The 24351-nt window shown below is 48.3% G+C and overlaps 1 protein-coding gene across 1 annotated transcript in view; it reads right to left on the bottom strand.

The window, feature by feature from the left end:
• Positions 1–23749, bottom strand: part of MGAT3 (beta-1,4-mannosyl-glycoprotein 4-beta-N-acetylglucosaminyltransferase) — a 93040-nt gene extending 69291 nt beyond the window's left edge. Inside the window, exon 1 of the mRNA XM_068251419.1 lies at positions 23334–23749. The gene's annotated coding sequence lies outside the window, so the exon portion shown is untranslated. The remainder of the gene's footprint in view (positions 1–23333) is intronic.
• Between the last annotated feature and the right edge of the window lie 602 nt (positions 23750–24351).

Here is a 24351-nt window from a genome sequence, read left to right as displayed (position 1 = left end):
TTCTATCTTGTTTTGTCTGCCTGAAAATGCTAGACAGGCACGAGTGTGCGCAGCGGCAAAGACTGACCGAATCTGCGGGTCTCTCACAGAGCTGTGGAGTCGGAGTCGAGGTCAAGGCAATTTTGAGTCGTGGTTTCAGAAACTGAGGAGTCGGAGTCGCATGATTTTTGTACAAAATCCACAGCCCTGTTAAGTATTAGACTAAGAACTCGGAGTCGAGGAGTCGGAGTCTGAGCAATTCTGGGCACCCGGAGTCGGAGCTGGAGTCGGAGTCGTGGTTTCAGAAACTGAGGAGTCGGGAGTCGGAGTCACATGATTTTTGTACAAAATCCACAGCCCTGTTAAGTATTAGACTAAGAACTCGGAGTCGAGGAGTCGGAGTCTGAGCAATTCTGGGTAGCCGGAGTTGGAGTCGTGGTTTCAAAAACAGAGGAGTCGGAGTTGGAGTCGGAAGATTTTTGTACCGACTCCACAGCCCTGGTCTCTCAAGTGCTCTGCAACAGCAGCGTGCAATGAGGTTTCACATAAGAGTGTTTAAAGATAAACCATATCCAAGAATTAAACTTCATTCCAATCAGTAGCCGATACCCTTTTCCCATGAGAAATCTATTCCTTTTCTCAAACAGACCATCAGGGGGCGCTGTATGGCTGATATTGTGGTGAAACCCCTCCCACAGTGTGATGTCAGGACCATGGTGCTGACATCACACCGTGGGAGCCTTGGTGCACTGTAGGAAACAGCTGTTTCCAACTGCCAAAAAAGCAAGCAGCATCTCCTTCCACTGACATCACCTGCCAGCAGTAAAAATGTCACCATGTGATAAATGTCAGAATGTAAATCAGGGAGAGGAAAGATTTTACAATGGGCAAACGCTGACTGAATCATTTATACATAATTATTGTAAAAATTAAGCATTTTTTATTACATTATTTTCTCTGGAGTTCCTCTCTAAAATATGCTACTTTTAATGCTGCAAAACATTCATGTTAACCGGACCTAAGAGTGAACCTGAAGCAAACCTCGGGTCAAAAATTAAATACGTACCTAAGAAGAAAGCCTCTGTATCCTGCAGATGCGCCCCGCATCCTAAACTACAGCTACCCTGCACGCTACGTGATGTTACGCACGCACCACTCGCCAGCCCTCTGTCGCCCCCCCCCCCCCTCTACATAGCAACACAGCGCGTCGTCAGCTACAAACACGCGTGTGCAGCCCAGCGATGTTGCACAAGAGGATCGGGTACTGATCACCGACGGGCGACATCCGGCAAAGGTCTGTGCGAAGCTTTACATGTGTGTGTAAACATGTATTTTACAACATTTGTGTTTCTTTTAAAACCCAAAATCTCCTTTATAGAAATGCTTAGTTCCGGCCATGGTGTTTAAAGTGTAACTGTCGGGCATAAAATAAAAAATCTATTCTTTATTTGTATCTGGTAAACAAGTTATTAGGATGCTAACCAGGCAATCCAAAAGTTAAAACCTCTATTACTTTTCTTGTTGATAAATGATCATTCCCCAGTTTACCTGACTCTTATTTGGTACATTGCCGCACAAAGGAAGTTGCTGGGCATGCTGGGTTGTCCATTTTTGCTTCTCTTTCCCCTCAGCCTTAACTAATGCAGCTTGATTGGCTGAAGCCTCTTTCCTTCCTGTTTTCTCCTCCCACACCTCTGTTCCTCTCTGATTGGCCAATATTTCTCATGCTGAGACAATGCACTTTCTATAGTGGAGGGTGGGCAATGCATACACAATCAGGCAGAGGAGAGTGAGGCAGGAAATGACATCAGGATTGGCTTCAAAATAGTCACAGTTAAAAATGGGAAATGCTAAGAAGGATTTTTGCTGTAGAAAAATCACTAAAATCAAAATGTGGACAGTGCAATACATATGTTATGTAAGTAGACCAAGTATTTATCTACTTATATATGTGTTGTTGTTTTTCTGAGATAGTATGGCTGACAGCTCCTCTTTTAAAAAAAAACGACAGTCCCTTTAAATGAAAAAAATACACCTACTGATCCTTTCAAACAAACTCCTCTGGTATGAAGCCACCTACATGACAGACAACAGATCAGCTTGAGTGTATTTTTGTAATGATCCGCTCAGCTGGCTGCATAGGCAGACAGCTGTTTGACCATTCCTTATGTCTGAGAGATGCAGGTCTCTGGAAAAGAGACCTAGCTTCATCTTGCAACTTTCAGAGTTGCTTTGCTGAGGGATTTGCATACATGCAAATTGCCCAGCTGTCTCGTTTGAGAGCTGGCAGTATAAAAGCCTGCTGCTGACCAGAAGGCTTTGCTGGTCATAACGGTTTGTTAAATACACTCCTGAAGTGCCAGCCTTCCCTGTTGTATTGTTATAGGTATCTTGGAGTTATTCTGGGGACTGCACTAGGCAGCTCCTCTAGTGCAGTTAGCCTGCTTATCTGTTTTGTCTATGTTGCCTCTCTGCTGTGATTGTCCTGTCGCCAATGGTGGTCGATAGGAAATCGTCCTGTCTGTGGGTGCTAACCAGTGCAGCGGTTGCTACTGGTAGCCCCTTCTGTTTCATCTGTCTTACCCGGATCGCACTCGCTCTGGCGGTAAGAGCAGTGGATCTTTCCTATCCTGTCCCTGAACTTGGATCGCACTCGCTCTGGCGGAAAGAGCAGTGGATCCTGCTAAGCTCTGTTGCTTTACTTAGATCGCACTCGCTCTGGCGGAAAGAGCAGTGGATCTTTCCTATCCTGTTTCCCGTTCGTCTGTATGTCTTGTCTGATACGAACGCTTGCTGTAGGCTCGGTGAGGTAACCGTTAAGCAAGTGCTCGCGTTCTCTGTTTCGTGTTTGGGTGGCGGGGGTTAGTTAGGCGTGCTTGTCTCTGTTGCACTTAACGTGCGGAGATCGCGCAGTAAACGCGTTCGCTGTTGCGAATGAGTGCGGTGTTCGCGTTTAGTTAGCGTTTGTTATTTTCCTTATCTTCTCAATGTATGATTTGCTGTGCCTTTGCTACTCTCGTGCCCTGTCTTGCTTTAGACTTGTGTCACCTCTAGCAATCGCCTCTCTCGCGATTGCGTTCCTACTTCGTATCTGCTGTTGTTGTGTTGTGCACCGTCGCGGGTTGGCGACTAGATTGGTGCACACACATTCTGTCCCTGTGCTCATTCTCATTCGTAATCGCTTCTCTTGCGATTGCATTCTCACTTGGTTTCCTCTGTTGTGTGTCCACCGTCGCAGGTTGGCGACTAGATTGGTGCACACACATATTCCTCCTCTGTGCTTATTCGGTCTTGTGTCACTGTTTTCATGGTTGTGTGTTCATCGTCGCAGGGTGGCGACTAGATTGGTGGACACACATACACTCTGTCGCTTTACTCTCTCTCTTTAAGGGCTATCTTGCCCTGCGTTCTTCCCTTCGTACAATTCCTATCTGGCGTCTGTGGCAGGGCAGAGGATCTGTTCCTCTGCGCTCCACAGCTCCATCTGCCGACAGGTATTTCCCTCTACAGGTGCGTTGCACCTTTTGCTGGGTTCTCTCAGATTACACGCTTGTGGAGGATTTCCGCAGTGTCAGCGCTCGTCCTGTGCGCTGATCACGGAGAGAATTCCACAATCGTTACAATTTTTCAGTCATTTACCCATAGGTTGGGCATTTTAAGAGGTTTCCTTAATAGTTTGCTTTTTTGTTAGTGACATCATTGCGTTATCAGTAGTATTTTGTCCAACTGTGGGATCTTTCAAATGATTATTCTTTTTTTCCCTGCGTGATAAATGGTAAAGCCGACAAGTATGATGTTTGCATTTAAAGCACAAATATAACTTTTTAGCATTGCCAATTTCTCAAACACACGATCTGCAGGAACACTTTCTGCTTCCAAGTGGCGGACGGCGAGCGACGTTTCAGAGCGCCAATTGTAAATTACAAAACACATACCGAGATAAGAGCCAAGCGGAGAATTTACACTGCGTCAGCCTGGGTTTAATACAGATATTTATCCACACAGGTATATTTCTTATTCTAAACCTATGATTCAGGATCTTGTTATAAAGGAAATGGCGATAATTTGCACACAAAAAGCTCCTCAGTGCACAACAGGATGCTGTTCCTGAACAGAGGCATTGTGGGCCTACCTTCTGGAAGAAAGCAAAACTCGCCTCTGGGGAAAGAGGGGTGAGATAATAGATTCTAAAATTGATTCTAAGATTGACCACCCTCAGATAAACAGACGGCTAGTGAAAAGCAGATTGTCGCTAGCCTGGCGATATTTTCAGGGGGGACAGCAGAGCCATGGGGGGACTGGCAGTGGCGGTAGAAGGACACAGAGGCATGTCGTTGTGCACATGACATGCTTCTGGGTCCCATAGGTTAACATTGGATCCATTCGCCGCACTTGTGGCTGTCTAAGCCTGATGTGGCGTAGGATTTACGCTAGCCGCTACTTCCACTCCCGATGCGATCATGCGCACCCGAGAGGGGAGATTAAGCTGTCATATGACAGCTGACATCTCCCCTCAGTGATCAGAAGCCATCGCGATTGGCTCCTGATCATGTGATCACTACGATCGCCAGCAGATCATAGGGATCACTATTGGCAGCAGCGGTAGGAGGGGAAGAAGAGGACCGGGACTCACCTTCTTAAAGTTCCCCCGGCGATGGTCACTCCCCTCGGCTCTGACCGGCATCCCCGCCTGCTCTGCCATAAGTGTCGGGTCCCGGTTTGATGATTTCATCAAGCCACGACCTGGAACTTAGCGGCAGTGTGAGCGAAGATGCCGGCCAGAGTGGAGGGAGGTAGAGCTGCTCATCGCTGGAGCCTGGGAGGTGAGTAAAGGCTGCTGGCTACACTGGGGACACCCATGACTAGCTAACTATACTGGGGATCCAGCTGCCTGACCCCCCCAAATGCCCCCCCCCCCATGTAAAATGCCCCCCTTGTCCTTAAGTGAGGGTTAGGCAGCCGATCCCCAGAAGGTTAAAGGGACTCCGAGCACCTCTCACCCTCATGCCTTTAAGACTCCGACCAGTACTGCAAAATACTTTCCGTAGCTTGTGCTCTCCTCATTCATCTGATGCCTGAATCGCCGTTCTACACCAAATAGTTTTCGTTCGATTTTAATGTAAAAATTGCAGCTGCCATCTTGGCTATGTTATAACTTCCGGGTCACCCCTGTCTTCTCTGTTAGAGAAGTGCATCACTGAATGAAGCAGGAAGCGGAAGTGACACGCATGGCCATTGCAAGAGGCTCCTCCAGAGGGGTCCTAGCACGACTTTGTTGGAAGTCGTCTGGCATAAAGGCATTCCCATGACAGGTGCTCAGAGTCCCTTTAAGTTTGATCGTGGCAGGCAGCACAAATTGTTGTCTACATTTTTTATCTTCACACACCTCAGATCGTATCTTTTATAGGGTACCCAAAGTGATGTACGATATAATGGGCCTGGCTCACGTAGCTCCGGTTATACTGCATTTTTACCAGTCCTCACATCAACAGAGTAATCAGTGGCAAGACCAAGACATAAATAGGTGATACCGCGCAAGTCAATGAATAACTAACTTCAGGACGTATCAACCAAAGGATCAGTTTAAACAATGATAAGCTTCCATGATAAAACTAAAGAATCCGCCCAGAACAACCCACATTACAAGGTTGTTAGTTTAGCCTGTTTCTGGAGAAGGCAATCTACACATCAGTCAGTCCCCGCCAACTCCTGGTACCAATCTCTATGGTGATCAATCTTCTGGAAGAGATTCCCACCAAATGGAGGAGGCAGGTCCCCAAACACACCCCGGTGTAGGAGGTAATAACATGCCTTTTTTAAAGTGAGTCTGAAGTGAAAATAAATTGTTATTTTTATCTGCTAGTTTGCATAAAGAGTATAAGGAGAAGTGATATGTCGCATTCCAGCGGCAAAACGAGGGGTTTATACCCCCCCAATCCTCGAGGGAAAATATGGGGAGCGCTTCCTGAAAGAGGCAGAGCTTAGCGCTGTAGCTCTGCCTCTACTCGCGTCAATCCCCGCTAATCGTCCCCTCTCAATCTTCCTTCACAGAGAGGGGCGGGGGAGAGGCGGTGATCCGCACGGAGATCGACTTCATTAGAGGCAGAGCTGCAGCGCTAAGCCCTGCCTCCCCGGGCAGCAAAATCCACAATTTTTGCCCTGCGATTTAGAGCGTATAAACCCCTCGTTTTGCCGCTGGAATGTGACATTTCACTTCTCCTCATACTCCTTATGCAAACTAGCAGGTAAAAATAACAATTTATTTTCGCTTCAGAGCCTCTTTAAATCCATTTATCAGCCAGGCACATGTGGCATGAATGGGAATAAATAAGCTAAAGGGATCTAAGTGTAGACTTCTTTTAATAATTCTAGGGTGACTATAAAACAATAATATGGGTAAAATTCACCTACAGGGTCACATGGTACCCCACAATAAAAAAGCCACCACTAGCTCTGAACTGCTCCCATCGCTGCCACCACTAGCTCTGAACTCCTCCCACCGCTGCCACCACTAGCTCTGAACTCCTCCCACCGCTGCCACCACTAGCCCTGAACTCCTCCCACCGCTGCCACCACTAGCGTTGAACTGCTCCCACTGCTGCCGCCACTAGCTCTGAACTCCTCCCACCGCGCCACCACTAGCTCTGAACTCCTCCCACCGCTGCCACCACTAGCTCTGAACTCCACCCACCGCTGCCACCACTAGCGTTGAAGTGCTCCCACTGCTGCCACCACCAGGGCTGTGGAGTCGGAGTCGTGGAGTCGGCGTCGTGGAGTCGGGCAATTTTGGGTGCCTGGAGTCGGAGTCGGGAAAAAATGCACCGACTCCGACTCCTAATGAATTTGTAACTGTAATCAAAATAGAAAATATGATAAAATGTTCTATTTCTCAGATAATAGTCATTAAAAATAATGTATATATACAGTATATATACAGTAATAGCTGTGCTTAGTCCACAAAAATGAAATAAACCAATCAAAATTAGTTACTTGTGCTGCTTCAATAAAGCAGTCCCCGTATTTTTAAGGTCAGATATACATATCTGATTGTGACTGTATATATGATGTGTACACAGGAATCTCTTATATATACTAAATAACATCTATGCTGTAAGAATAAAGCCTGATGTGTAGCTGTGTCACTAATAGAGATGGACAACGAGATGGAAATAATTCTGCATTGATGCTGATTTATGCAAATGTATGCACTCCCTTTGCTGATGAAATAAAATAATTTGATATGTTATTAAAATTTGGTTTGGTGACTACAAATTAAAGGGTAACTGAGACGGATGAAAAGTAAAGTTTTATACATACCTGGGGCTTCCTCCAGCCCCCTTTAAGCTAATCAGTCCCTCACTGTCCTCCACCACCCGGATCTTCTGCTATGAGTCCTGGTAATTCAGCCAGTCAGCGCTGTCCGGCCGCATGCCGCTCCCACAGCCAGGAACATTCTACACCTGCGCAATAGTGCTGCACAGGTGTAGTATGCTCCTGGAGCCGGAGTGTGTGCATGCGCACTACGCCTGACTGGCTCAAGTACCTGGACTCATAGCAGAAGATCCAGGTGGTGGAGGAGGACAACAAGAGACTGATTATCTTGAAGGCGGCTGGAGGAAGCCCCAGGTATGTATAAAACTTTAATTTCATCTGTCTCAGGTTTACTTTGTTACACAGTAGTACTATACTCTACATATGCCCTCCCCACAAAGCTGCAGGGAATCCACTGAGAATGCTGTGCACATTGAACACTGAGGTGTTGTCTGTTTACAATCCCCGTATTCCCCTGCTGAGTACCTGCACATCATTCTTACATGTACCCACACTTACATTGCCTAGGGCCTGATAGATGTTCTTTGTTCCGGTTTGTACCTTTTACAAGTACTCTTACCAAGGACTAGTTTTAGTCTAAAGGGAATAAATATAGTAGTCTACATATCATTCTCACTTCAGTTGTCTTGTAAAATTCCTAAGCGTTGGCAGTTAAGAGACGAATTTCGTGTTACATACTTTTAATCAACAAAATTGTAATATGCAAATTAGAGGAGTCGGAGTCGTGGAGTCGGTGGAATCCTAAACTGAGGAGTCGGAGTCGGAGTCGGTGGATTTTTGGACCGACTCCACAGCCCTGGCCACCACTAGCTCTAAACTGCTCCCACTGCTGCCGCCACTTGCTCTGAACTGCTTCCACCACTAGCTCTGAACTCCTCCCACCGTGCCACCACTAGCTCTGAACTCCTCCCACCGTGCCACCACTAGCTCTGAACTCCTCCCACCGCTGCCGCCACTAGCATTGGTCTGCTCCCACTGCTGCCGCCACTAGTTCTGAACTGCTCCCACTGCTGCCGCCACTAGCTCTGGACTGCTGCCACTGCTGCCGCCACTAGCTCTGAACTGCTCCCACTGCTGCCACCACTAGCTCTGAACTCCTCCCACCGCTGCCACCACTAGCTCTGAACTGTTTCCAACACTAGCGTTGAACTGCTCCCATCGCTGCCACCACTAGCTCTGAACTGTTTCCACCACTAGCGTTGAACTGCTCCCATCGCTGCCACCACTAGTGTTGAACTACTCCACTAGCTTTGAAATGCTCCCATCATGCACCACCACTAGCTTTGAACTGCTCCCACCGCTACCACCACTAGCTCTGAACTGCTCCCACCATACACGGTCACTACAGAAAATGGCTTTTCCCTATGAATATTCAGTGGATAAAGCAATCAAACTTTAAGCAAGAGGGCTTTTATTTGTAATTTTTTGTTAGTTAGATTCATGCCAGTTTTACACTTGATTTCTGTGATGTGATGCAGTGCGAGCCAACGCAGAAGATGTGTGGCTTCATATCTTCCACAGTGCAGCAACAGGGTTATATACATAGGCCGGCCCCTGGTTAGTGACATACTCCCGATAGGCCGGCCGCCGGCTAGTGACATACTCCAGATAGGCCGGCAAGTGACGTACTCCAGATAGGCCGGCCCCCGGCTAGTGACGTACTCCCGATAGGCCCGCCCCCGGCTAGTGATGTACTCCCAATAGGCCGGCCCCTGGCTAGTGACGAACTCCTTGCAGAGCAGGAAGTATATCACTGGGATTCCCGTCAGTCTGTGCATGCGCGTCGCACTAAGTTCTCGTCGTCATACACACTGCCTGCGTCGCCCATTGACTTTCATTGCTGCATACTCTGTGCGGTAGGCACAGATCATGCAATAACGTGCTGCAGCCTTTGACGTGCTGCAGCCTTTGACATAGACTTGCATGGACCTTGCAGCGGGGAAGAGTAACGCGGTGTGACGCAGCATGCTTCTATTACTTATTCTAGTTCTACTCCATCAATGTTATCTACTGTACCTATGCATCACCAGCCCCTCTCTCTCAGTATTTACAGGTGTTTTCAGCACTTGAACAGAGATCTAATTATGAGTGTACAGAGTCCCTTTAACCCTGTGGAGGAAGTGTGGGTATGAAACAGATTACTCAAGCAGAGACCAGCAAAGACTGTGGTTTGTTAGCGACACTAAAGCGAAAAAAAAAGTATGATATAATGAATTGTATGTGTACGATGCATAATTAATACAACATAAGTAGCAAAGAAAATAGTCTCATTTTTATTTTCAGTTCTATAGCTTTTTTTATAACATTGCATCATTCTCTAATATTTTCAGTTTACACACTACACTCAGCATTCTAAATGATTTCACAGAGCAGAGATAATGACCTTTTCAACTTTCCTTCGTAGTAAAACCTTAAACATACAAGATACAGTGAGAGACAGTTGAGATAAAAGCTTCAGAAAACAGAGTTCTCTGCCACTTTGCAAGTTGCAGAGCTCAGAGAAGCTCTATTGCATAGATAACAACTGAAGTTTCTTAAAGGGACACTTAACCTCTTGACGACCAGCTAACGCCGATTGGCGTAAACTGGTCGTCTGCGGGTTACCATGGAAACGGCCGCTCCATCGAGCGGCCTTTCCATGTCAGTTCACGGAGGGTGTCTCCGTGAACAGCCGGAGAGCCGCCGATCGCAGCTCTCCGGCAAAATGTAAACAGGCGGGGAAGAAATCCCCGCTGTTTACATCATACGGCGCTGCTGCGCAGCAGCGCCGTTAGGCAGATCGGCGATCCCCGGCCTCTGATTGGCCGGGGATCGCCGGCATATGATAGGCTGAAGCCTATCCTTCAATGCGCAGGACGGAACTCCGTCCTGCGCATTACGGAGAGAGGGAGGGAGGGAGGTAAGGAGCGGGAGGGCAGAAATGGCTGCGGAGGGGGGCTTTGAGAAGCCCCCCCCCGCAAAACGCAGATGGCCGGCGGCAATCAGACCCCCCCAGCAGGACATCCCCCTAGTGGGGAAAAAAGGGGGGTAGTCTGATCGCCCTGCTGGACTCCTGATCGGTGCTGCGGGCTGTAGAGCCCACGCAGCACCGATCAGTGTAAAATCCACTGGTCGGCAAGTGGTTAAGTCAAACAAAAAAAATGAGTTTTACTCACCTGGGGCTTCCAATAGCCCCCTGCAGCTGTCCGGTACCCTCGCCGTCTCCCTCCGATCCTCCTGGCCCCACCGGCAGCCACTTCCTGTTTCGGTGACAGGAGCTGACAGGCTGGGGACGCGAGTGATTCTTCGCGTTCCTGGCCACAATAGCACCATCTATGCTGCTATAGCATATATCATATACCATATAGCAGCATAGAGGGTGCTAATGTGTCTGGGAACGCAAAGAATCACTCGCGTCCCCAGCCTGTCAGCTCCTGTCACTGAAACAGGAAGTGGCTGCCAGTGGGGCCAGGAGGATCGGAGGGAGACGGCGAGGGTACCGGACAGCTGCAGGGGGCTATTGGAAGCCCTAGGTGAGTAAAACTCATTTTTTTTGTTTGACTTAAGTGTCCCTTTAACTCTTCCTGTGCTGGAAACAATGGGCCTGATTCACAGAGCGGTGCTAACAGTTAGCACGCTGGTGAAAAGCCCTTTATCACGCCTAAACTCAGTTTAGGCATGATAAGTTTAGGCATGCTAAGTTTAGATAAGTTTAGATCACGCGCAAAGTCCCACAAGCAAAACAGCGCCATTAAACTCTATGCGAAGTGCACCAGACTTTGCTAGCGCAAAACTTTTGATCTGCTGTGCACTTCGGTGCTAACCCAGTTGGTGCTTAAACTTGGTGCTTAAACTTATCATGCCTAAACTTATCACACCTAAACTTAACATGCCTAAACTGAGTTTAGGCATGATAAAGGGCTTTTCACCAGCGTGCTAACTGTTAGCACCGCTTTGTGAATCAGGCCCGATAAGTTTAGGTGTGATAAGGTTAGGCATGATAAGTTTAAGCACCAACTGGGTTAGCACCGCAGTGCACAGCTGATCAAAAGTTTTGCGCTAGTAAAGTCTGGTGCACTTCGCATAGAGTTTAATGGCGCTGCTTTGCGTGCGGGACTTTGCGCGCGCTCTAAACTTATCATGCCTAAACTTATCACGCCTAAACTGGCTCGATTCAGTAAGCAGTGCTAACTGTTAGCACACTTCTGAAAAGGCCATTATCACGCCTTAACTCAGTTTGGGCGTGTTAAAATCAGATCGCGCGCAAAGATCCGCATGCAAAGTTTTGCGCGTGCCCATTCACATCTATGCGACATTTCGCGCGCACCGCACTGTGTGCGCGCAAAGTTTTTGAGTGCAGATCTTTGCGTGCGATCTGATTTTAGAAACAGTGCTAACCTACTTAGCACCCTGGTTGACATGCCTAAAGTCTTTAGGCGTGCTAAGTAGGTTAGCACCTTTTACTGAATCAAGCCCCTAAAGTCTCTAACTGGGTTAGCACCGCTTTGTGAATCGAGCCCAATATGAGACTCCTATCTGTGCTGCTAATGTTTAATTTCTTAGCTTTACTACACATACACATAATTATATCATAAGTTTATTTTCACTTGAGAATCCCTTTAAAGGACAACTGTAGTGAGAGGAATATAGAGGCTGCCATATTTATTTAATTTTAAACAATACCAGTTACCTGGCTGTCCTGCTGATCTATTTTGCAGCTAATGTTGTCAGATCTGACAATAATGTCAGAAACACCTGATCTGCCGCATGCTTGTTCAGGGTCTATGGCTGAAAGTATTAGAGGCAGGGGATGAGATGATAGCCAGGCAACTGGTAATGCTTAAAAGGAAATAAATATGGCAGCCTCCATACCCTTTAGTGGCCCTTTTAAAGAGAGGCCGAGGTGGGCTCATAGATTTAAAAAAAAAAAATCTGATCTAGGGGGCTGAGCGGATCAGGTAGCCGCAAAGACCGCGGCTCCTGCGGGCCACACCGGCTCACTTTCACTTTCGTGACCTCTGGGTCACGATGCTGGAATGAGAGACTGTGCCTTTTATTCACAGCGTCCAGGGAGGCGGGGGAGCGGCAGGGGGTGTGGCCAGGGAGAGAGAGCTGCCCAATGGCAGCTCTGGAAACCCTGCAGGAGAACATGCCTCTGTGTCTCATCTGCCTCCCCCCCTCCCCCACATTGTCCTCTGGTTCTCTGTTGCAGCTCATGGACCCCCCCAAACATTATCGACACGGGCTTGTCGGTAATATGATCGGGCCGCAATCCTCGTACACGAGCGGTTTCGTGCTATTGAGCAGGCAGAGGAGGCCCTGATCAGCTGGAGGGTCCGCGAGTGGTTTGCCACTCGCGGAGGGTCCTCGAGTGGCAACAGGGAGCCAGAGAAGGCCCTGATCAGCTGGAGGGTCCGCGAGTGGCAACAGGGAGCCAGAGGAGGCCCTGATCAGCTGGAGGGTCCTCGAGTGGCAACAGGGAGCCAGAGGAGGCCCTAATCAGCTGGAGGGTCCGCGAGTGGCAACAGGGAGCCAGAGGAGGCCCTGATCAGCTGGAGGGTCCGTAAGTGGAAAGGGGGAGCCAGAGGATGGCTCTGATCAGCTGGAGGGTCCACAAGTGGCAACAGGGAGCCAGAGGATGGCCCTGATCAGCTGGAGGGTCCACAAGTGGCAATAGGGAGCCAGAGGAGGCCCTGGTCAGCTGGAGGGTCCTCGAGTGGCAACAGGGAGCCAGAGGAGGCCCTGATCAGCTGGAGGGTCCGCGAGTGGCAACAGGGAGCCAGAGGAGGCCCTGATCAGCTGAAGGGTCCTCGAGTGGCAACAGGGAGCCAGAGGAGGCCCTGATCAGCTGGAGGGTCCGCGAGTGGCAACAGGGAGCCAGAGGAGGCCCTGAGCAGCTGGAGGGTCCGTAAGTGGAAAGGGGGAGCCAGAGGATGGCTCTGATCAGCTGGAGGGTCCACAAGTGGCAACAGGGAGCCAGAGGATGGCCCTGATCAGCTGGAGGGTCCACAACTGGCAACAGGGAGCCAGAGGATGGCCCTGATCAGCTGGAGGGTCCACAAGTGGCAACGGGGAGCCAGAGGATGGCATGGGAAGCCTCATTAGGATCCAGAGACTTCCTTCTCCTTAGGTTAGTATGTGTTTCTGAAGCTGAGCTTCGGCCTGGCCTCTCTTTAATTACTGTATAATCTTGTTATAATAAACTCTGGTGTAGTAAACAACCTCTCCAGGTCCCGGCCAATTTTTAAATATAAGTCTATGGGAGCAAAGCCTGGTATAGTAAACTCTGATATAATAAAACTTCTGTCATAGTAAACATGTTTTTGGCCCCTACGTGACACTGACTCTAGATAAAGTAAACAGTGGGCGGGGCATGCGTCATATGTCAGTGGGTGGGGCATGAGTCATGTCAGTGGGCAGTGCATGCATCATGTGTCAATGGGCGGTGCATGCGTCATATGTCAGTGGGCGTTGCATGCGTCATCAGTGTGAAACTCATGGCCAGTTGCAAGTGAGTTCATGCTTGATAACAGTTGTTTGCACACAGTACAGACTACTTTCACTTGTAGCGCAGATCAGAGCAGGCCTACTCGCTGCAAAACTAAGGAGAGTGGAGAGGAGAGTGCTAAGTCCCGCCCGCAGAGGTATCGGAGCCACTCTCATTACAGATGTGAGTGGCTTATCATGATTGGCTGCATTTTGAAGCGAGGCTTCATGATTAGCTCAAGTCACTGAGCAGGAAGTTTTTCAGGACACGTGCTGCAAGTCCCGCCTACGGAGGTATCAGAGCCACTCAGAGGAAGAGAGTGGCTGCCTCTAGTCAATGACGGCTGCAATTTTTAAGAGAGTCTGAATCCTAAAAAAAATTTAAATCCTCTTTTTACTTGACATTTATGTTAAGCAATATGTGCAGAGCTAAAACACTGCATTCCCGCGGCAGAATGATGTAACTAAACCCCCCAAATCCCTGGGGCAAAATTCGGGGCTCCTTCCTGGTAGAGGCAGAGATTTGTGCAGTAGCTCTGCCTTTACTCGCATCAATCTCTGCAATCTCCGCCTCTTCCTGCCCCTCTCAGTCTTCCTTCACTGAGAGGGGCGGGGGAGAGGCGGAGATACGCGCTGATAGACGTGTAAGGAGGCAGAGCTGCAGCTGAAAGCTCTGCCTCCCTCGGGCAGCAAAATCCACGACCTGGAAAGTCATGGAATTTTGCCCCAGGGATTTGGTGGGTTTAATTACATTGTTCTGCCGCAGGAACGCAGCGTTTTAGCTTTGTACATATTGCTTAACGTAAATGTCAAGTAAAAAGAGGATTTTTTTAATGCCTTAGACTCTCTTTAACCCCCCTGGTGGTATGATTTGTGCGGCTGCGCGGCCACGGGAGGTTTTTTTCACTTCTTTTTTTAGCATGTAGCTAGCCTAGCGCTAGCTACATGCTTCCCCCCCTCCCTGCGGCGTCCCCCCCGTAGCGTCAGATCGCCGCCGGCGCCGCTTGCCCATAAGGAAATCTCGTTCTGAATGGGATTTCCTTGAGGGCTTCCCCCGTCGCCATGGCGACTAGCGGAGTGACGTCATCAACGTCACAGGGAGTCCCGATCCACCCCATAGCGCAGCCTGGCGGCGATTAGCCAGGCTGCGCAAGGGGTATGCGGGGTAGGGGGGGCCTGTATCGCGGCGGCGATCGCAACAAACACACAGCTAGCAAAGTGCTAGCTGCGTGTTTGAAAAAAGAATGTATGCAAATTGCCTGAGGAATCCTCCGCGGCGGCTTACCGTGTGTCCAGCACGGGGTTACCGCTAAAGAGGTTAAGGATCCCTGGATACTGTACCAGCAATTTGTCCAGCCCTAAGGTATACTTAACCTTGTAGTCCACCAAATGTGCAAGTGCTTGTACTGTACCTCCAATGGGAGGACAGAGCTGCTCCTGTGCAGCAGAGAATGTACCAGGGCATGCTGGGCCATTTCTAGGACAAGTGCTTGTACTGTACCTCCAATGGGAGGACAGAGCTGCTCCTGTGCAGCAGAGAATGTACCAGGGCATGCTGGGCCATTTCTAGGACAAGTGCTTGTACTGTACCTCCAATGGGAGGACAGAGCTGCTCCCGTGCAGCAGAGAATGTACCAGGGCGTGCTGGGCCATTTCTAGGACAAGTGCTTGTACTGTATCTCCAATGGGAGGACAGAGCTGCTCCTGTGCAGCAGAGAATGTACCAGGGCATGCTGGGCCATTTCTAGGACAAGTGCTTGTACTGTACCTCCAATGGGAGGACAGAGCTGCTCCTGTGCAGCAGAGAATGTACCAGGGCATGCTGGGATATTTCTAGGACAAGCGCTTGTACTGTACCTCCAATGGGAGGACAGAGCTGCTCCTTTGCAGCAGAGAATGTACCAGGGCAGTGATCTACAAACTTGGCTCCCCAGTTGTTAAGGAAATACAAATCCCACAATGCATTGCGGGAGTCTGACAGCACCAGTCATGATTCATAAAGGCAAATGCATTGTGGGACTTGTAGTTCCTTAACAGCTGGAGAGCCAAGTTTGCAGATTACTGTACCAGGGCATGCTGAGCCATTTCTAGGACAACTTTTGACATAGTAAACCACTTTTTCTGGAGCCTTGGAGTTTATATAGCGAGATTATACTGTATTAGCACAAAGTTTACAACACCTTATACTATATTTTCATTGTAATCAACAGTATAATTGACCAACACCCAGATAGTGTACTATAACACTCCAGGGTAGCCTACTGGGCACGCCCCTAGGTCTAGATTCACACTAGGACGTAGATTAACGGAGGGAAAGAGTCTTACCGTGTGTTAAGGACGAGATGTGACAGTGAAGCATGCAGTTTCTGAAAAGTATGCTTCACTGCAACGCTTTCGTGTAATTAGGGAGCTGGGAAATTTGGATGCAGGGTGAAGTTGTAAAACGGCTTACCCTGCTCCTGTAAATGTCCCGATGCCGGTAATTACTGTCCCCTCCAGGCCTCCATGGACTCCGGGGAAATACGTTATTTGGCTTCCAGCTATTGCTAGCGGCAGAATTACGATGTTTTTATAGTAATTTGGGCTATGTCATTTGACAGTGCCCAATGTCTGAGTGGTGGTATAGCCGTAATTCACATTATGGCCTGTGGCGGCGCATGGTGCGCCCAAATTTCAAGAGCACTGCAACTGTAATCACACATGTAGCCCGGTGCTGCATGCCTTGCGTTATTCCAATGGATTCAGTCGCATCAGACTGCTAACGCCGCGATGTGTACGGTGCTCCCACCAAGCACAACCAGCTTTGAAATGTTCCCATCATGCACCACCGCTAACTTCGTACTGCTCCCCAGTGTTCTCCCCAGGCTCTTTTAGCCGGGTGCTCCACCCGGCTAGTTTTGGTGACCACCCGGCTGTCATCGGCTCATCTTCTCCTCTGCTGTATGCAGAGAAGCGCCGGCCCTGCATTCTGTTATCATGCCCCACCCAGCTGGAAAAAAATTCTAGGGAGAACACTGCTCCCACCATGCAAGGTCGCTACAAAACAGCGGACCTAATCAGGCCTGGCTATTTCCGCCTGAGCCCGATCTGAAAGCCGCTACTGAGCCTGCGCTGGAGCCGGGGGAAGGTAAATATTGTAGGTGCTCCTGCGCCACAGCCGATATCCTTGATGGCCTTCGTTTCAGAGGCTTCCAGTGCTGGATAGCCGGGACGGAGGAGGATGGGGGGGAAAGCCTCATTAGGATCCAGAGGCTTCCCACTCCCCAGGTAAGTATCCTTCTGAGGGTTTTTTTCCCCTCTTTAACAGAGTAACCATGCAGCTCGGGGTGACCCAAACCACTAGGAATGTATAGGGGGATAAAAGAGACTGAAAAACCCTCCTACTAATAAGCAATGCTTGGTGAAATTTGCCTTCTTAAAACAGAAGGAAACTTGCAATAATTAAGCTCTAAGGCCTAGTGCACACCAGAGCGGTTCTGCTGCGGTTTGCGATCCGCTTGCGGGTGCGGATCCGCTAGGGTAATATATTTCAATGGGCTGGTGCACACCAGAGCGGGAGGCGTTTTGCAGAAACGCATACTCCCGGGCTGCTGCTGATTTTGGATTGCGGATGCGTTTCTGCCTCAATGTTAAGTATAGGAGAAACGCAAACCGCTCTGAAAAACGGCACTTCAGAGCGGTTTGCGAGGCGGTTTTTGTTACAGTAGCTGTTCAGTAACAGCTTTACTGTAACAATACATGAAATCTACTACACCAAAAACGCTTCACAAAACCGCAAAATACTAGCTGAAACGCTACAGAAAAAGAAGAAAAAGCGTTTCAAAATCTGCTTTTTGGGCGTTTTCAGATCCGCTTCCGGCTGCGGATCCGCTTGGTCAATGTATCTCAGTGGGGTGGTGCACACCAGAGCGGGAGGCGTTTTGCAGAAACGAATCCTCCCGGGGTGAGGCATTTTTTGGATTGTGGATGCGTTTCTGCCTCAATGTTAAGTATAGGAAAAACGCAAACCGCTCTGAAAAACGGCAGTTCAGAGCGGTTTTGCAGGCGTTTTTGTTACAGAAGCTGTTCAGTAACAGCTTTACTATAACAATATATGAAATGTACTATACTGAAATCCGCTGCAGCAATCCGCAAAACGCTAGCAAAACTCCATAGAAAAATTAAAAAAAGCGTTTCAAAATCTGCTAGCATTTTGCGGATCTGCTAGCGGGTTTTGGTGTGCACCAGGCCTTAGTGAACATTTGTGGTTACCCACAATGCACTACTGCTGAATATGCAAATTATCTCTTTTCGTCGCTGTAACTTTGAATGAGGGATGATCGTGGGTACGAGAAGAGCTGGCGCTAGCATCTCTGAAATGATGACTTTTAGGATTTTCTCACCCAATGGTATCTCGGGTGCTTAGAGAGTGGCAGTTGAGATAAAAAAAAAACTTCAAGCGATAAGGACTATCTGGTCAAAAAAGTCTGGTGAACGAGTGGGGTGAAAGGCGAGTAGCATGCATAGTCCGCAGCAACAGAGGGGCAACAACACGAAAAATTACAGCTGAATTCAGTGCAGGTGCATCAAAACCCAATGCACAACATGACTGACTTTGCAAAGGATGGGCTTCAGCAGCAGGAGACCATCCAGAGTGCCTTTGGTAACACCGTGCTCCATTGAGCTCAAATTGGTTTGAGAAACATCGATCCTCAACAGTCTCCTGATCCTCGACAGTCTCCTGACCTCAATCCTATTGAGCATTTGTGGGATAAAGTCGAAAGATCACTTCAAAGCTTGCAAACGCCACCATCCAATCTGACCCAATTTAGATCTGCCATTATGTCAGCATGGGCCAACATTCCTCAGCAACGGTATCGGCATCCTGATCCAGTCCATGCCAAGAAGAATATCCGCTGTGATCAAAGCTAAAGGTGGACCAGCTCGTTATTAGAGGGTGTCTCCAATTTTTGGGTCACTCAGTGTATATACTCTGTACAGCAGTGCGTAAGATGTTGTCACTATATAAATACTAAATAATATTAACGATGCAATCGATTCGCCATAGATATGTGCTGAAATCTAATCTAGAACAAGTGAGTAGCACAAAAGAGAAGAGAAATGATGACTGAAAAATTCGAGGATTGCATAAAAGAATGCAGCTAGAAGATCAGCCAATAAAACTGAGCAGCTACTGGTCTTGACTGGCTAGTTTTCAAGTTATAATTACTATGTATTGACAGGCAGTCTCCTACTTACAAATGACTTGAGTTACAATTTTTAATGCATACAAACAAAGTTGTATCTTGTCTCCATGCACAAATTATACATTACTTGTTTTTTATTCGCTTCTTTTTGTTGTTACAGTACAGTACAGTATTGTATAACCCGTTGTACGTAGTTTAGAACAAACTACAAGAACATGAAAAAAAAATTGTTTATACTATGGTAGGACATTAGATTATGACTATGGTAGGATTAGATTGTAAGATCCTCTGAGGACAGCCAGTGACATGACTATGTTCTCTGTAAAGTGCTGCAGAAGATGTCAGTGCTGTATAAACTAATAATAATAGTAATATGGTAGGACAGTAGGCTATGATTATGGCAGAGATTAGATTGTAAACTCCTCTGAGGACAGTCAGTGACATGACTATGTACCATTTAAGTGCTGCAGAAGATGTCAGTGCTATATAAATACATAATAATAATATGACAGGACATTAGACTATGACTGTAGTAGGATTAGATTGTAAGTTCCTCTGAGGACAGTCAGTGACATGACTATGTACTCTGTAAAGTGCTGCAGAAGATGTCAGTGCTATATAAATACATAACAATAATATGGCAGAACATTAGACTATGACTATGGTAGGGATTAGATTGTAAGTTCCTCTGAGGACAGTCAGTGACATGATTATGCAGTCTGTAAAGTGCTGCAGAAGATGTCAGTGCTATATAAAAACATAATAATATGGCAGGACATTAGACTATGACTAAGGTAGGGATTAGATTGTGAGCTCCTCTGAGGTCAGTCAGTGACATGACTGGGTATTCTGTACACACAAGATGTCAGTGCTTTATAAATACACCAGTAATTAATAATAATAAATCTTACCGTATCTATTGAAACTGACATGCAGAGTACTCTACCTCATCTGACAATACAGAACGTTACTGAAATGACTTACAGCTCATGAGAAGCATTACACACACACGTTACTGATCGCTGTGGCGATAAACACTGTATTGCGAATGTGCTCTTTACACAGAGATGCAACGCCACGGAAACCAAAACAGATAAAAGAGCAGCTATTCTTCCAAAACACGACAACAAAAAAATACAAGACCTGAGAAACCTGACAAGCTTAGAATCATCCCTACCATGTCCTGTGATACATGGTGAGAGGGACGTCTGGACTGACAGCAGTGGGTCATTACCTGTCCTCTGCAATGCCTCCACGTAATGCCATTGTTAGCGTACAGTAATAGGAAGAGCCTGAATGTTTATGCCCCCAGGGGCCTCTCATTCACCTACAAGCCACCGGTTTGCCGAACAGCCGCCTGGCAGCCGTGTAAGTGTTAAACGCACAAATGATTAATTCATGAAAAACTACGATGCACCTGTGTCACAAGGTCATCCAATATCAGGGCGACGGGCGCCCGTGCCAGGGAGGGGCACCCCAATCCCGCAGTAACTTATTGCGCATGAGGAGCGTATATACGGTACAAGATTCCCAAGCATGATAAATAAAAATCCTTCAAGGACGGTTACATGAAACCGCTCAAGCGGAAGAATGCTCCTAACGACACTGCAGGCTGAGCCTTCAACGCAACGCGGTCGGCATGGGGATTACTTAATCGCCGATGGAGACGGGAGCTCGCGATCCCATGTAACGTACATCAGGATCGGCAGAAGAGGACCATGCTAGAACGCTGGCCACATAGGTCGAGATTTCAACGCAATCTTCTTGAAGGAAACCTGAAGTCAAGGGAAAAAATCCAGTTTAACATATCTGAGGCGTTTTCTGGCCCCTTGCAGCTGCCCTGTGCCCGCGCTGTGACATAACGATCCTCCGGTCCCCCGCAGCGAACCAGTTTCGTTTTCGGTGACTCAACTCACTGCGCCTGCGCGGCCCTGGCTGTGCACGTCCTCTATCATGCTCCCACCGCTGGGAGCGTCCTGCGCATGTGCAGGGTGCTCCCAACGACGGGAGCGTGAGTGAGGAAGCCGTGCAGGCTCAGTGGCCATCGACAGGCTGAGTCGTCAAAAACAAAACTGGGTCGCTGCATCGATGGCTGAGTCGTCAAAAACAAAACTGGGTCGCTGCGGGGGACCGGAGGATCGGTTTGGCATGGCGCGTGCACAAGTCGGCTGCAAGGGGCCGGTAGAAGCCCCAGGTAATTTAAAGGACAACTGCAGCAAGAGGGATATGAAGGCTGCCATATTTATTTAATACTAGTTGCCTGGCTATCCTGCTGATCCTCTGCCTCTAATACTTTCAGCCATAGACCCTGAACAAGCATGCAGCAGATCAGGTGTTTCTGACATTACTGTCAGATCTGACAAGATTAGCTGCATGCTTGCTTCTGGTATGATTCCGATACTTCTGTAGCCACATAGATCAGCAGGACAGCCAGGCAACTAGTACTGTTTAAAAGGAAATAAATATGGCAGCCTCCATATTCTTCTCACTACAGTTGCCCTTTAGACTGGATTATTTTTCCTTGCCTTTAGGCTTTCTTTAAACTATCCATTGCAAAACAACAGCAGGAGAATCCAAAACAATCGTCTGAATGTTTATAAAGATCTAAAATTTCCCACCTAAAAAGAATCACAATTTATTGATTGCTCTTTCAGTTTGGGTTTGAATCTGTATAGAAGTGGTCATTTTACTAGGCCTAGTACACACAAGCAGATATTCAGAGACAATCTGATCAGTGGCCTGATCAAACAATTGGGATGTCCGAGGATGAGAAATTAGTTCTTTTGCAGAGTCATACAAAAAATAAAGAAATAATCTATTATTGGTTGATAAGCAATTGGATGTGGGGGTAAAAATCATCAATCGATCATGGATATCTCACGCAATGTATAGGGATGGTGAGCGATCAATATAATGGGACATTATATTGGATATTGTTGGGAGCAAATGATTGGAAAGTCAGGCCACTGCCTGAAAGGTTGGTCAAGGATCTCAACTGCCTGAAAGGTTGGTCAGGGATCTCAACTGCCTGAAAGGTTGGTCAGGGATCTCAACTACCTGAAAGGTTGGTCAGAGATCTCAACTGCCTGGAAGGTTGGTCAGGGGTATCAACTGCCTGAAACACTAGCCAGGGATCTCAACTGCCTGAAAGTTTGCCCAAGGTTCTCAACTGCCTGACACATTGGTCAGGAATCTACACTGGGCTGGGATCTCAAATGCCTGAAATGTTGGCTAGGAATCTCAACTGCCTGAAAAATTGACCAGGGATCGCAACTGCCTAAAATGTTTACTAGGGATCTCAACTGTGTCAACTGCCTGAAAGTTTGGCCATGGATCTCAACTGCTTGAAAGGCTGGCCAGGGATCTCAACTGCCTAAAAGGTTGACCAGAAATCACATCTGCCTGAAATATTTACTAGGGATCTTAACTGTCTGAAAGGTTGGCCAGGAATCTCAACTGCCTGAAAGGTTGGCCAGGAATCTCAACTGCCTGAAACGTTAAACAGGCATCTCAAATGCCTGAAAGGTTGGTCAGGGATCTCAACTGCCTAAAAGGTTGACTAGGGATCGTAACTGCCTGAAAGGTTGACCATGGGATCTCAACTACCTTAAAAGGTTAACCAGGAATATCAACTGCCTGAAACACAGGCCAGGGAACTTAACTGCCTGAAAGGATGGTCAGGATGGCCTAGGATCTCAACTGCCTGAAAGGTTGGCCAGGGATCTGCCTGAAACATTAACCAGGGATCTCAACTGCCTGAAACGTTGACCAAGGATTTCAACTTCCTGAAAGGTCCGCCAGGGATCTCAAGTGCCTTAAAGGTTGGTCAGGGACCTCAACTGCCTGAAACGTTGGCCAGGGATCTCAACTGCCTGAAACGTTGGCCAGGGATCTCAAGTACCGTAAAGGTTGACCTGGGATCTCAATTGCCTGAAAGGTTGACTAGGGCTCTTGATTGTTCGAAGGGCTAACTCCGGACTTTAATCCAACCTTAAACATTGGCCAGTATGTTGATTTCCTGAAAGGACCATCACAGATCTGCCCGTGTGTATTAGGCCATGGATCAAGCGTGCCACCCATCGACTGCCATGGAAACCTGAGCGTCTTGCAGCCTCTAGCATCCGCCAGTCACTTGCGATGGTCCACCACATAGGTGACCTCACACACATCCCCCAGCAGACTCAACATGATCCATGCTAATCCCATCAGGGAAGCCCCTCAGAGGCCGGGGCTGCCCTTCACACAGATGAGGCATTCATGCTGACACATATAGTGCTGCTGGTGGGGGAAGGGGGGGAGAAGGGGGTGGTGGACATGCCAGAAACCCCCCTCCTCCCCCCTCCGCATCCCCCCTCATGGCCCCCCACTCACCCATCGCAGAGCTGCTCCCAGGCGGCGCAGGATCCTCAGTCTGCTCGGGCGGGCGCTAATAACCCCCAGCCGGGCCCGGGCTCGCGTCCAGCGGCCCCCTCCCGACCCCGGGGGGTCCAGCCTGAGATGCCATGTGTGTGTATGGGGAGGGGGTGTCCCTCTGCTTCTTCCTCCTCTCAGCCGATAAACAATAGAAGCCGGGCTGGGCTGCGAATCCCACCAGAGTGCAGTGCGCCCGCCGGCCTCGCTTTTCTGCGCTGTGTGCCTCCGCGCGCTGCGTCTCCTCCTCCTCCTCTGCTGCAGCCGCTGCTGCTATTGCTGTGTCTTCCTCCTCCTGTGCTGCTGCTGCTGCTGCTGCTGTGTCCTCCTCCTGGTGTCACCCTGCCTGTGACATCCCCGCAGCAGCATCCTCTGCTACTGCTGCTGCTGCTCTCCATCTATTCCTCATCCCTGCAGTCCCCCCCATCTCTGCCAGCCTGCCTGCCCCCTCTCTCCCTCCTCCTCTCCTCCTGGCCTATCTGCAGAGGGTCTGCTGCTCCCCCCTCATCACTCACAGGCTCCTCCCCTCCTCTCCTGATAAGTAAAAATCAAGTGAAATAAGAGGCAGCTGCCAGCAAGCATCCTGCATCACATCATTGCACTTCTTCCACTGAGCAGCATCTCTCCAGCTCCATTGCTGCTGCATTCTGCATTTTATTTCATTTTGTTTGGGGTGTCATTTGCTCTTTAGTGTGGGGACTGACCATATTGTTGTTGTGTTTACATAACACATTGGCATATTTTGCAGAGTACATAGTCATGTCACTGACTGTCCTCAGAAGAGCTCACAATCTAATCCTACCATAGTCATAGTGTAATGTCCTACCATATTATTATTATGTATTTATATAGCACTGACATCTTCTGCAGCACATTACAGAGTACATAGTCATGTCACTGACTGTCCTCAGAAGAGCTCACAATCTAATCCCTACCATAGTCATAGTCTAATGTCCTCCCATATTATTATTATGCATTT

This window comes from Hyperolius riggenbachi, chromosome 9 (assembly GCF_040937935.1).
Source record: "Hyperolius riggenbachi isolate aHypRig1 chromosome 9, aHypRig1.pri, whole genome shotgun sequence".
Lineage (NCBI taxonomy): Eukaryota > Metazoa > Chordata > Amphibia > Anura > Hyperoliidae > Hyperolius > Hyperolius riggenbachi.
The sequence above is the reverse complement of the archived record's forward strand: the minus strand, read 5'-3'. Positions and strand labels throughout refer to the sequence as shown.